General features: G+C 44.1%; 1 non-coding gene across 1 annotated transcript; it reads right to left on the bottom strand.

Annotated features, from left to right (window-relative positions):
- Positions 1-454: 454 nt before the first annotated feature.
- On the bottom strand, positions 455-594 carry LOC138496263 (U4 spliceosomal RNA). The gene has a single exon (XR_011277791.1). It is a non-coding gene; the product is annotated as a U4 spliceosomal RNA (small nuclear RNA).
- Positions 595-13,993: the final 13,399 nt, after the last annotated feature.

Below are 13,993 nucleotides of genomic sequence, written 5' to 3'. Positions count from 1 at the left end.
CATTTTTTTAAACAATTTCCATGTGTTACCCTACAAATCCAAATGTAAATTGTGTGGATTCTGACACAAATTTTCACAGAAAGCATGCTGTGAATGTGCCATTTTAACCCATTATTTAAAAAATAAGGTCTCTAGTAGAGACACTACCATCCCCGGAAGCACATGTGGTTGGCTCAGGCTCCCTCGCTACATTCGTTCGCTTCTGCATTTTCGTGGGGAAAATGTACTCCCCTCCAATTAAAAACGTCTCCAGTCATGGCTGGTCAATGTCAGTAATTTAGATTGACGTGTTCAGAGCACAATAAATAACGCTCCTCTAACGTGCTCAATCGAACTCCTTATTTGGCAGAGACATCGTGAATTAAGGTTGTTTTAAGTATGGAAAGCCAGCATCCAAATTCTGCCACAAACAACCCAAACATAACTCATCTACTTTTGTACTTTGAAAGTTCAGTCTCCGTGGAGACTGTCAAAAATTACCAAGTCGACTATTTTTCAAGTCACCTTGGCGGGGTATTGGGTAAAGTTTTCAATAAGCAATAATCACGCCTCGGTTAAACCTCATTGGCTACGATACTGCCACTGCGCAAAGCTAATGAGCGGTTGGTAATTTACCCGACCCATCATAACTATCACCTATGTAAGAGAGTGTGACAAACATGCTAATCTTCAGGATGACAATTGCGTAAGTATTCTATAGAAAAGATGATGACACGCATTAAAAACGCTCCTCGGTTATTTCTTTCGTCTGTCTGGCTCGGAGCAGACAGCGCCAGGAATTGTGGGAGCGAGCGTACTAAATTAGCATGCACGCGCGTTCGTACTTCTTTGTGGCAATTGAAGAAGGACTAGGCAATGCCCATTCGTCTGCGAGCACTCCTGGGAGAGGCTCATGCGGGAACCGTTGCTATCCCTGCTCTCCTGATGTCAGTCTTCACGCGCTCTCCTGGAAGCGCCGGCATTTTAGATCCATGCTATCCCAGAACGGTCACTGGTGCGTCGCCATTTTCTTACATCGTGGCCATGATCCCATGAGGCCCAGGACTCCGACTGCTGGGCATTCCCCCCCCTCAACCCCCCATCTCTCGTCTCGTCGGAATTTCCCGACCTTGTTCTCCACTACACCTGATTGTTAAACCTGTGTTTTTTTTATCGCATGTTCCTCCTTTAATTGTTAAACCTGTGTTTTTTTATCGCATGTTTCTCCTTTAATTGCTAAACCTGTGTTTTTTATGGCATGTTCCTCCTATATGACGTATAGTTCTTTTTACAGCGCTGGATGGAGCAGGAGCCACTCGGTTACGCTGCCATCTTCCTTGGCATCAAGCTACACACGTGGGGTGCCCAGCATGACAAAGTGTCACTGCTGCTGCACTACACTTGGAAGGATGCAATACCAGTGGCTATTACTAGAGGGCGTTGCACAAACATAGCTCTCAACCATTTGTGTTGCAAGGGCGGGTGAAATCACCCGATTTTGTTTTTGGCGGGTGAGACGCCCATTGGGATGAATGGGCGTGCAGGAGGCTTGGCGGGTGAGTCAGCCCTTTACAAGGCGGGTGACACCCGCCAAAAGCGGGTGAGTTGAGAGCTATCAAACTTAACCAGGCACCACACACACAACGATGCAATACCACTGGCTGTTAATAGAGGGCGTTGCACAAACTTAACCAGGCACCACACATACAACGATGCAATACCACTGGCTGTTAATAGAGGACTTTGCACAAGCTTAACCAGGCAGCACACGTACAACGACGCAATACCACTGGCTGTTAATAGAGGGCGGTGCACAAGCTTAACGATGCAGCACACGTACAAAGATGCAATACCACTGGCTGTTAATAGAGGGCGCTGCACAAGCTTAACAGGAGGCGATGGAATGGCTTTGATAACTGCTGAGAGAAAGCGAGCGTGGTGTTATTAAAAACCTGTTCCTTCTCTGATAGCGTTAAGCATCCGGGCCTAGTGCACGCAAAGACTGGTGAATGTAAACATTTAAATACACTGTGCCACCAGTCACTAAGGTCTTAGGAGTGCCCTGGCCCGGTTAGATCCGTGTAAGCAGGGGTGGACTGGCCTATAGGGAACTCTGGAGATTTCCCGGTGGGCCTCTGCACCCTGGGCCTCTTTTGTGTGGCATTTCCAAATTTTCTCATAGGAAAAGCATTAGGCTTGCTGAAAATGTGTCATATGGGGCCACTTTGAACATTATTTCCAGGGCCTCTTTTGGTCCCTAGTAATTATTTCCAGGGTCTCTTTTAGTTCCCAGTCCAGCCCTGCGTGTAAGTATCCATGCAATGTCGTGCTTGGCTCGCCACTTATAGATGTCCATTGCCCCACCTTTACACCACATGCTCATTTGGACCCCAGGTCCCCTTCCCTCTCATCCTCATCCCCATGCATCTTTCTGTAATGTTCTTACTGCCCCTGGTTCCCGCCATCACTTGTTTTTTGTTGCATGCACAGTGTGCTCAAATGTGTTCTTCCTCCCTCTTCTCTAGCCCCCTAGGACTGGACCATACAATTGTCTCGTGCACCAATGAAAAAGTGGCCCAGAGTTGCAAATGGCTAGTCATCCCATTTGTAACCAAAGGGGAGTTTAAAAAAAATAAAGTGTGATGCATATTGTGGTTTTTAAAGAATATTTATTCAGCATAACTGATCAAAACTACTAGTCTCAGAGTGAATTAACTCGTCAAAATGGACGAAATTTGCCAGAAAAGTGGCCCACACCAAAATTGTGTGTTTTTGGTTCGGCCCTGGGCCTATTGCCCTACAGGCCAGTCCGAGCCTGGCAATTAGTAGACATGCCTTGATTCTGGTTCTGCAAAATAGGTATAGGATTTAGCTGAGATGATGATGTTGTCTTTTTAAGAAAAGAACAAAAGGAATGTTATCACTGGTTTTCTCAAGCATTTACACAAAACATTACATGCAACAAACACCAGAAACCCTACATAAGTATCATTGTCTGTAAAGTTGTGAATTGATAAGGATTTGAGGGCCACTTTTTTTAGGTGAGGGGCGGGCCACTTTTGTTTTAGGTGCCCAGGCCTATTTCTTGTCCTAGTCTGACCCTGTCCATCATAGAAATAGGGCAAGGTAGGCGTTTTGATCTTTTTTTTTTAATAAAACCCTTAAATCATGAGTCACAATCGTCTGAAACCTTCTTCTGGTTGCCACACCACTTAGATCACATATGCCATTCATTATATATGCGTTATTGTGGATATGCTTTTTTCTATAATATATTTTCTTAATGAAAGAAAACAAAGTGTTCTCATCAACACAGTTGGAGAGTAACTCTTTTGGAGATGTCCGATTTTGTTGGCAAGATGCCAACATTGTTTTGAGTCATTAGTTGCCAGTGTTTTGATCATTGATTGCCATTTCGATTTTTTTAATTGATGTCCTGTACCTTTTAACCAAGTTCACCTAAGTACTTTTGATAGAGCAGAAGACAATGTGTAGTTCGTTAATCAGTGTTTGAATTGAGTAAAGCTCAAGCATTTTAACTTTTCTCAGTTTTAATCTGTCTGAGGTATTAATACAGTACATTTTCAGTTCAAATTAATGTGAATACACACTTGACTGATTATTAATTTTATTATGTACATTACGTTGTATAAGGTCATTTTGATCACATGTACAAAAAATGTTAAAAAAACAATTCAGATTTGATCTTCCATTGTGTTAGGTAGAATCCTGTGCAGTTTCCTTTGGGGAGCAATACAGAAGATTAAGACTACAGGTATGAGCAATAAACCCCCTTTGGTATCAGTCTGTACCACAAAGATTTAGTTGGTAGCTGTGGCTAAGCAGTCAGACTTATCTCAAGAGGGAGACGAGCAGTATTCAGGGTTTACACAATAGGACTACAATACTATGGCACAAGGAAACACTGACCAAAGATTTGTATTAAAAAGAATATATATATTTATTTTACACACTTCTAGTTCAACACATTAACCACAGTTATTAAAGCAAGTTAAAAAGCAGTCAAGAAAAGTATACACAACTCCCTGGTTAAATTGTAGACAAGTTTGAGCAAGAGTGAAAACTGAGCAAAACGGCACAGTGAAAACCAAACACAAATGGCACTCTATCAATTTCTTACAAGGGAGGGAAAGAACAAGTTATACAGGAATATACTCTTAGGCACCCTAGCAACACTTCCCAAGAAGAATGTGAACAAGTTTAGGCAAGCAGTACTTTAGCATGTATAATACTGAGGTGAAAACCGAGCAAAATGGCATTTCACAAGTTTTAAAAGTGGGAAGGAAAAGGTGGTTATAAGAGTTAGGTTCAACAACACATTTATAGGTGAGAAGCAATCTAGAGAAGGCAGTTGTGGTGATAATGTTATAGTTAACATGTACAAAGTTCCTGTTTATGATAGGCATGTGCACTGTACCTATGACAACATCGCGTGTATCGTTCCAGAATGTTGATGGAACCATACACAAAGATGTTGCTGTAAAGAAGGTTGGCCTCCTGGGGGCTCCTCCAATTAAACTCATTCAACATACTCATCATAGTGTAGTGAGTGTGATATATATATATATCCATACTTAAGAAAACACAACAATTGGCGACGAGGAGTTCATTCTGTGGAGGGAGCCCCTGGGTACAGTAAAGAGCGATCTTAAGAAAACACAACAGCAGTTGTAACAGATTTAGCCAGAGTCAGTGGTACAGGGCAAAGAGCCCAGGAGCAAAATGTTCTTGTAGCTGCAGTCAAGTCTTTGTTAAATCATTTGAAAGGGTGGTTGCAGAAGGCGAAAGACAATGTTAGACGATAGGGGTGGCCAACCCAGCAGGTAGGTAAAGGATTTAAAACACCTTTAGCGGTACCAAACGAAAATGGAGGCCTGGCAGAACAAAGTACCTTAAAATGTAGAAGAGGCTCCTGCGGTGGCGGGTTGTTCCTGGCAGTTCCTGCAGTTCGGGAGATCCAGCAGAGGAAGAGAGACTCTCGTCATGGAGGAAGGTTCAAGTTACTGCACTGTCCAGGGATGAAACCATCCGCCATGCTGCCAAATGAAATAAAAGGTACGCTCCTTTAAATCGCGATCCGGGTGGACGGTGCCTGGCTATCCGGTCTCCGACTGCAGGGTACTGGTGATTCGACCAAGGCAGGTCCGGGAAGGCGATTGGCAAACTGGTCGGCCCCACCAGCTAAAGGGAAGAAGGCTCTTACAGATGAAGATCTTCTCTCGTCGTGTGGAGAAAAGTGGTGAGACGCTGCAGCAGGGCTTCACCGGTGGTTCAGTTGGTGCAGGTGTCTTTGGCTTCGCTCCTCTTCGGCTTCTTAGTTCCAGTGGCAACGTCTTGCTCTTCCAGTCCTCAGGACCACGCTTTTATGCAAAAAGATCCCCATTCATATAGCCTAGCTGTCACTCACACAGTGGAGTGGTAATCCTGGTGGGAGACCCTCCATCCTATCAGGGCAGAGTGTGACATGGGTTGCTGAGGCAACCCTGTCCAGGGGGCCTACTCCCCCTCCCACTCAATGGGTCCACCCCAGACTCAGTGACGCTGAAAGGAGGGCTTCTTGGCAGAAGCCCACCAAAACGACGAACAAAGGATCCCCGACCTGGGTTAGGATCTTAGAGAAAGACACAAGAAAGAATTTATATAAAAGTTCTGGCAAATAAAACCTACCGGAGTAAAGTTAATATAAAAATAAACCAGCGGTATGATAGAGGCTGTCAGTAAATGTGGTAGCCTCGAACAATGGGAAAATCCCATAGGGAAATATTCACGGTCGAATATTTTTGGTAGTAACCACTGCCACCAGGCAGAAACTTTTGAGAGAGGGACTGTACGGTACCCTCTCGAAAATGAACATAAGGGAACAACTATTAACCCTTGCCAGTACCTCCATAGTAAGATGGGTTGCACTGGTTGTGTTCATAAAGAGTGACTAGTAAAGTCATAGTACATGCCCTGGGAGACAGTAGTCAGTCCCAGGGTATAGAGTCTATGTTTGGGGGTCGCTACGACACCACGGTGTCACTGCACGGAGGGTGCTGTGTAACACATGTGGATAAAGATGGTTCCTATGGCGGTGAGATAAACCCCATAGGCATTTAACACAAAAAATAGCCTAGATACACATAGCAAATATGCCTAAGAGTGGGAAAAAGAGTCTCACTCTTAGCAGGAGAAAAAAACAAACCCTTCAAATCCAGCAAAGCTGCTAGGGGACTCTATAGGTAAGGGAAATTAGCCATAGAATGAGAATTCTTCCTAACACATTGGAAGGAGTGGGTTCTTAATACTGACTCTTGTATTGCAACGTAAACACCTTATACAGTCAGCGATGAGCGCATGGTTGATATGATTTACCTTCTTACTTTACAAGCTGTAAATCTTTTCCTGATAGGGCCACAATGCCAAATGAATTCATATATCCAACATGATATCTCTACAGGCTAGTTTGAAAATACTGAATGCGATTTAATCGAACTTGATGATAAGAGTATTCTTCCTTGTATTAGTCCTTGGCAGGAGAGTGAACTAGGTGGGCTTTAGCAAAGAGGGGAGGAAAGTAAGGGTTTGGAACACAAACAAGAAAAGTGTCTGGCACCCAAAGCAAAGCAAGATAAGGGCCTGGGACCTTGAAGCAAGTACCAGAGGGAGTTGCCCTGAAGACAGTGGCAGAGATAAGTGCACTGGCCACAAGGGAAGTGTGTGGGACCCTGTCAATCACAGACAGTGTGGAAGAGGAAACCACTGGTGAGCTAAAACGAGCCTGGGACCCCAACAAAGAGACATTAAAGCAGATAGGAAATCATGCTCACCATAGTGGCAGGGATACGTTCAGTAATCACAAGAGAAGGATCTGTGATCCTAAGAAGATTTGGGACATTGTTGACAGCAAGTTACAAAGGCAAAGCGTGGATCAGTCTGAAAGCACCAAATATCAAGTAATACCAGGAGAAGGGAGTCATGCTCCTGGTAACAAGGTGGAAGTAGAGAGGCTTTGTGTGTCAGGAACAGACCAAGAGAAGGGAGGCATTTTCTTGGTCCTGAAATGGAAGTCAAGTTGGTGACACCAGGGGAAGAGAGTCATTCCCCCTGGTTCTACTGGAACGTGTACAGATTCACACCAGGAGAAGGGAGCCATTCTCCTGGAGAGAACATTGTAGAAAGACTGTTTTGAAACCTGCATATCAGGGGAAGGGAGTCATTCTCTCTGGTGTTTATACTTGAAGGAACATTTTGGCTAAGCAACAATCCAGAAGCAGGAGAAAGGAGCAACTCTCCTTAAAGAAGGAACTTTATGTTAGTTTACTCTTTCGTTTTAGCGTGTGAGGGATAGAAGTAGGTTTTTGATGCAGGACAGTGGTTTATGCTTTGACGGACATCTTGACAGACTCTTTTAGTGTTAGTTTTGAGGCAGGGAAACCCCTCTTAAAATGTAGGGATAGCGAGGACCTCTTTTCCATTGTCCCAAATAAAAGTCTATAGCCAAAATCATGCCACCTTTGTGTCTGTCTCCTTCTTCGACACCTTTACAGTGAATAGTTAGCCAGTCTCATGATGAAACCAAGTACAAGTGTGTGGAGGTAATTTGTGTGGAATGATCTACCCCGCTCACATTCAAATTCAGCAAAAAGATAAGGATTTCAAGGTTCCCCCACCTGTCTTACCACACATGCTCTCTTCAGACCTGATGTTTGTTGAAGGCTGTAGCACAAGCCTCCTTCTGCAAATTATATCATAGGTCTAAGAGCAAGTTATTGTCTATATCAACAGACTCCGATGACTTCTTGTTACTTTCCACCACATTCCCACAATCTTTATTGAATATTATATTGAATAGTCAGTAATTATTTCCTTCGTAGACTTCTGTGTAGAAGCTTCAGCGTTTAATTCCTCAGCCATCGAAGTACCTTTGCTGCACAGATTGTGTGGCATTAAATAAAACATGTATGGTCTTTAATGAGAAAGGCAGAAGACATTAGAAATAAACACCCCTCCTGCCTACGCTGAGACCATGGCCTGTGGAATGCAGCCTGCAGCTATACTTTGCAGCTTATTTTGTGCATGCACAGTGTGATGGATACCTCAATGTTGTCACTTCTCCCCAGGAGGGGAATCCTTCCCATGGGGCCAGGGATGTGAGGTCGGTACCCAATAGGTCTCCTGGGGGTGGTAATCAGTGGGTAGGGACCCCCTCTGTAGGAGCAGTGAGGACAGTTGAGGGAGAACGCGGTACACACACCATCATGCTGTCAGACATGCGTCATCCAGCCCTAGATATAGCACTCAGATGCCCCCATCCTCTCTTTCTCCTCTTGCTTCTACTAATTTCCCCATACATAGTAATTATGTACATCAGGCAGATGAGACTATGACGAGGAAGAGTGAGGGAAGAGTGAATGTGGATGACTCCAAAAGCACTGCCACGAGGAAGAGAAGAGGTTGCAGAGCCCTACGCGGAGCTGATACAAGCATGCCAGCTATTGGAAGCTAGGAATAAACCAGGGCATACAAACTGACAAAGGACTCTCCTTGAAGTCTGTCCTGCCCCAGAGCAGCTTCCCGCCAGGGAGCAGAGCACCGTGGAGAGGTCCAGCGACTGACCCGAATGCCTGGAGCAGAGAGGTGGAGAATGACAAGCCAGGGAAGAACCACGTCTTAACGGATTGTCTGATTGTAGGAGAAACCGGCGTCCGGTGGCAGAACCGGAGTCACTCGAGAGGTCCAGGCGAGACCAGACGCCCGGAGACAAGCCAGTGTGGTGGAGCCGTCGAGAACCGTAAGAAGACCGTGAGAGCTCAGGGGAAACCATAAATGTTTGCTGGTGTTGCAGAGGACCAGAACCCTCACAGACCAAGTACAAATATACACTGAGAGGGACCAGGAAGGCACAGGGAGACCCCAGAGGCTGTGGTTGGGAAGACATGCAGAGCCGTCTTCCTTGTCCCAGTGGGACCGAAGAAAGAGACAAGTTGGGAATGGAGGGGATTAAAGAGCACCCCAAAGAGACTAAAAGGGAGACCTGGCAGGATAGAGAACCAGGCCTAGTTAAAAGACATTTCAGATCTCAAAGAGGGGTCAAGGACCCAAACGAATTGAGAGAGACCAGTTGACGAAGGGGGTTAAAGAGCACCCCAAAGAGACAGAAAGAGAGGCCAGGCAGGAGAGTGAACCCGGCCTAGTTATGAGACACTGCAAATCTGAAAGAGGGGGCAAGGACCCGAACATCAAGAGAGAGCAGTTGAGAATGGAGAGAGTGAAAGAGCTCCCCAAAGAGATTAAAAGAGAGGCCTGGCAGGAGAGTGAACCTAGCCTAGTTGAGAGATATTATTAAGTTGAACAAAGGGTCTGGGACCTACAGAATGAGACGAGAAATCAAGAGGAAGAGACCGCGAGAAGCCCAAGGGGTGAGAAAGACTCATTTGGAAGAAATCATGAAAAGACCAGAGGAAGGGAGTTCTATCCTTTGGCAGAAGATAGATCTGGGATAAATAAGACTATTGATAAAGAGAACCCGAGAAACGCTTGGGGAAGAAAGACACCTTCCCAATATTGTTTTGAATCTTGGAACTTTGAACTGCTTGAAGCCTCCCGAAGAAGGGAGTCATCCTGTTATAAGCAGGGTGTAGTTTAGTTATAGGTTTTCTGTTGAATTATAAGGAACGGAAATAGGTTTAGGACATAGGACTTTATACTTTTGACAGATATTCTGCCATTACCCTTAGTTTTGTTTGAGGTAGGGACACCCCTCTTAGTTATAGGGACAGGAAGTATTTTTCCTTATTTTCAGTTTAATAAAGGTCTACACCAACAAGCATGCCACCATTGCGTCTTGTGTCTACTTCCACACTCTCACAGTAAATACTCAGGGTTAGTAGAATTTAGGTGCAGAAGGTGTGTCCAAATCAAGGAGCTTCAGGAGCCTTATAAGGCTTCAGGAGGAAACAGTGATAGAGAGTGGCGAAATAACAGCAGCTGACTACAGCAATACTTTGCAGCTTACTTCTCTTACCTCGTATCACAACTGATAAAATGAGTGTGTTTCTGGTGGAAAGAGTGTATGACTGGCCTATGTCTGCAAACGGTTGGTAGGGATTGGGGGTGGCAGTTTAGTGCTAGATGTGTCTAAAACAGCTTTTAATTTTATTTGTTTTATTTGTAGTTGGGGTTTTATATAGCACAAACCTAGCTAGGCAGCAATGGAGTGCTGTACCTATGTTTGAGGGTAATATTTGCAGTAAGGTGGGGGGGGTTAGAGTATGTAGCAGATTTTCCAGCCATAGGGGTGCATGTGGTGTGGGAATGCAAGGAGTTTAGGAGGTGTTAGGGAGATTTTTCTTAAGCCCTGTAGTCGGGGTATTTAGGTTATCTTCCTACCTTAGGTACTGTTAATGATTCTCTCAAACACACTGGGCTCTCTAAGGTCTAACATCATTGACAGATTAATTAGGAGTTGCCCCATCTTTGTGGAAATATCTACTGACGGCTAACATAGGGGCCTCAACATTTGTAGAAACAAGAATGTCAAAAAGTGGGTTTATCAATAAACAAAACAAGGTCGGCGCAAGAACACACCCCTGAGACTTGAAGTCAGTGCCCTGCAAAAGACCACCTGACTACTGTGACATTATGGATATACAATAACATGATGGCTTTAACTAGAGAGCTCGGATTGCCTATAGTCACCAGTCTATCCCAGAGACCACTACGTGGAACACTGTCAAAGGCTGCTTTTAGGTCCACATAGCAAACATAGAGGTTGATTTTCCTTAGGGCCACATAATTTATTGAAATCAAATAAAATTTAAAACATTGATGAATCGTACTATGACCTTGTTGAAAGTTAGCCTGGTGATGATCGATTGCGTTGTTAGTATCGGTTAAGCAACAGAAACCTCAGGGGGGGCATTACTGTCTGGTAATGCCCCCCCTCCATGGGTTCTATTGCTATTAGTACCCCGGCATGTTGTACCGGGCTACTAATAGCATTTTTACTCGAGTTGACAAACAGAGTGTAAACTGTTTGTTAATTAGAGGGAAAAGAAAATATAGAAAATGGCCGCCAGGGATTGAGGAGAAGGGACTACATGTAGTCCCTTCTCCTTTTCTATGGCGGCCATTAAAAAGATATGAAAAAAAGACAACAAAAAAATGGCCACCATGGATCGGGGAGAAGGGACTACCCATAGTCCATTCTCCCTTTCCATGGCGGCCAGTCGAAGAAAAGGGAAGGAACTTGTGGGACACGGTGCGCATCCCTAAAAGACAGGGCCAATCAGATTGTTTGTTACAATCTGATTCTATGTCAAGACCGGAGGCTCAGATTATGCTTTCTCTTCAACTTTACTTATCAGCAGCAAAGAAAAATTACCAATGAACATGAGACACAAAACTAATTAAAAAACTACAATAACCATGTTTTTTCTGAGTCTATGTAGTCCATTTCTATTGGTCCTCAAACTGACCATGTGATGTCTCTAAACCAATCAAACAAGTCCTTAATGCTTAAACAAAATACAACAGCACAAGGTAGAGAAAAAATAAATCAGTAAATCAGCAGCAACCAAGAATTATCACAAAATACAACTTTTATTAATAATGTGTTAAAAAACATAAAAAACATACAGATGTTAAAACCTAATAAAAATAAAGTGCAAGTGACACAATAATCACAATGAAATTGTAACAATTTGTCTCTAGTCATTCAGTGACATAAACCAGCATATCTAATCCCTGGTAGTATGACTCGACATGTTTCAGTTCCTGTGATTTCTTGAGAAATTTGAGGCGATATATGTGGGGGGGGCATTTGTTTGCTGTTATGTATCTCTTTATCATTTTTTTTAACTTGTTTGAGTATAGATGTGAACGTGGACTCAAAACTGACAGTCAGCGTGTATAGTTTCTAATGAGTAGGTCCTGATATGATGTGTATGTATCTCCACAGAATTTGTATCTGCAATGGGTGCACTTTGTGCTTGAAGACGGAACATTGTCCAGCCTTCCCCTGTACTACTCCAAAACCCTAAAGACTAGGTATTAGATGTATTTGTTTCTCTGATGACCCTGCCTATGCAGATTTATTCTGTTTCTGCCCTGTATTTAATTGATAGATTTACAGAGTGTTTTAAATGTTTTCCAGCAGCAACTTCCCTTTGGTTAAGCACTTTTAGAATTTTGAAGTGCGGCAGTGAATGCTAATAAGAAAGTGACGGATCAAAATACTTCTTCCTGAAGAAAGTTCTCAAGAAATCACAGGAACTGAAACATGTCGAGGCATACTACCAGGGATTAGATATACTGGTTTATGTATTTAGGTCGTCATTGACCAATATTTCTTCCTCCTGTATATACTACATTAATGTGTCGATAGGAGTTGTGTACCTAGTCCACTGAATGACTAGAGATGAATTGTTACAATTTGATTGTGATTATTGTGTCACTTGCACTTTATTTTTATTAGGTTTTAACATCTTTATGTTTTTTATGATGTTTTTTAACAAATTATTAATAAAAGTTGTATTTTGTGATAATTCTTTCATTGCACTCGGAGCGAGTTAAGTGCCTTTTATTCTTTCTTACTTGTGAGAATGTTTTTTGTGTAGAGTGTTTACATAATTTTGACTATTGACACGCATGCACAAACGCGCGCATGAGTAGTATAAGGCGGAGCATATCCGCATTAGTTTCTTCGGTTCTCCGGAGTTGCGGCCGCGATGGGACTGGTGCTCCAGCGACCGCAACTCCACAGAGTCGACAGAGAGGGCACTGCGGCCACGGAAGGGAGAGAGCGCGATGGGACTGCGTAGTTCCGGCGCTCTCTCTCTTTCATTGCTGGGACCGTTATTGAGCGAGTGAGAGAGTTCATACGATCGCTGACATTCTATAAAGTCTGTCAGGAGCACAACAGCACCCCTGCAGGCCACTAGAGGTACCGCACTATAATACGGGCACAGTCCCAGGTAAAACCGGATATTTGCATATATTATATATATGTTATTACAGACCAGGTGATCAATACATATAATATATTTATATCTCTCAATACAGAGAGTATCTAGAGCAAGATCTTGAATCCTGGTATACCTTGAATCTATTGAATTCCCCAGTGTTTCTGTGCAAACATGAGCTCCTCCAGTGATGAGGGGAAGGCTAGCATTAGCCAGAAGAGGAGCCATACGGAAATGACTCAAGTCCTCCAGAAAGCCCTAGGGGCCTCACTGGGACATGGACCACAGCAGATAGCTCTGATGGAGGAATGGCTCAAGTTCTCAAGGGCCTGGAGGAAATCAAAGGGCTCAAGGCACGGAAAAAATCTAAAGGGGGCAGAAAAGCAGCCCGCAGGGGAAGCCCACACCCCCCCTCGAGCACGCCACCAAAGAAGAAGGGTGGTAAAAGGAGAAGGAAAGGAAATGCGGGGCCTAGCAGGGGGCAGGAAGGATCCTCAGATACCTCAGATGAGGGTGAGGACGACTGGGAGGAAGAATACTCAGAGGAGGAAGAAGTACTGTCTATATCCTCCTCAGAGGAAGAAGGCTACAAAGCGCCAAAGAAAAAGAAAAGAGAGGAGACAGAGAAGGATGGTGCAGAGGACGATGACTTCGATCCGGAGGCACTAATTCATCCCAGATCATCTGAATGGGAGCCGCCAAAAAGAATAGCGGCCTATCTAAAGATGCGCCTGAGAGCGCCACTAGCCAAAGAGGCTAGGAGCAAGATGAGGGCGGAATGCCCCAGACCTCACCTCCCAGAGGGTGCAGCGGATACACCCGACATAGATGAGAAGATGATTACCTTCATGAGCAAATACGCAAAGGATGTGAGGAGGGGTCTAGATAGATCCGGCGGTCATGCCAAGATAAGATGTTAGACATGACAGGACCCCTCACAAATATTCTCCAGATAGGAGAAGAGGCTAAAGTGAAAGGAGAGCCGATAGACCCGTCAATTCTAATCGGGTGGGCTCAGAGGGCGATATGCATGTTGGGAAAGGCCAACC

This window comes from Ambystoma mexicanum, chromosome 10 (assembly GCF_040938575.1).
Source record: "Ambystoma mexicanum isolate Mex_15411 chromosome 10, UKY_AmexF1_1, whole genome shotgun sequence".
NCBI lineage: Eukaryota > Metazoa > Chordata > Amphibia > Caudata > Ambystomatidae > Ambystoma > Ambystoma mexicanum.
Note: the sequence above shows the minus strand (reverse complement) of the source record. Positions and strands in the feature narration are given on the sequence as shown.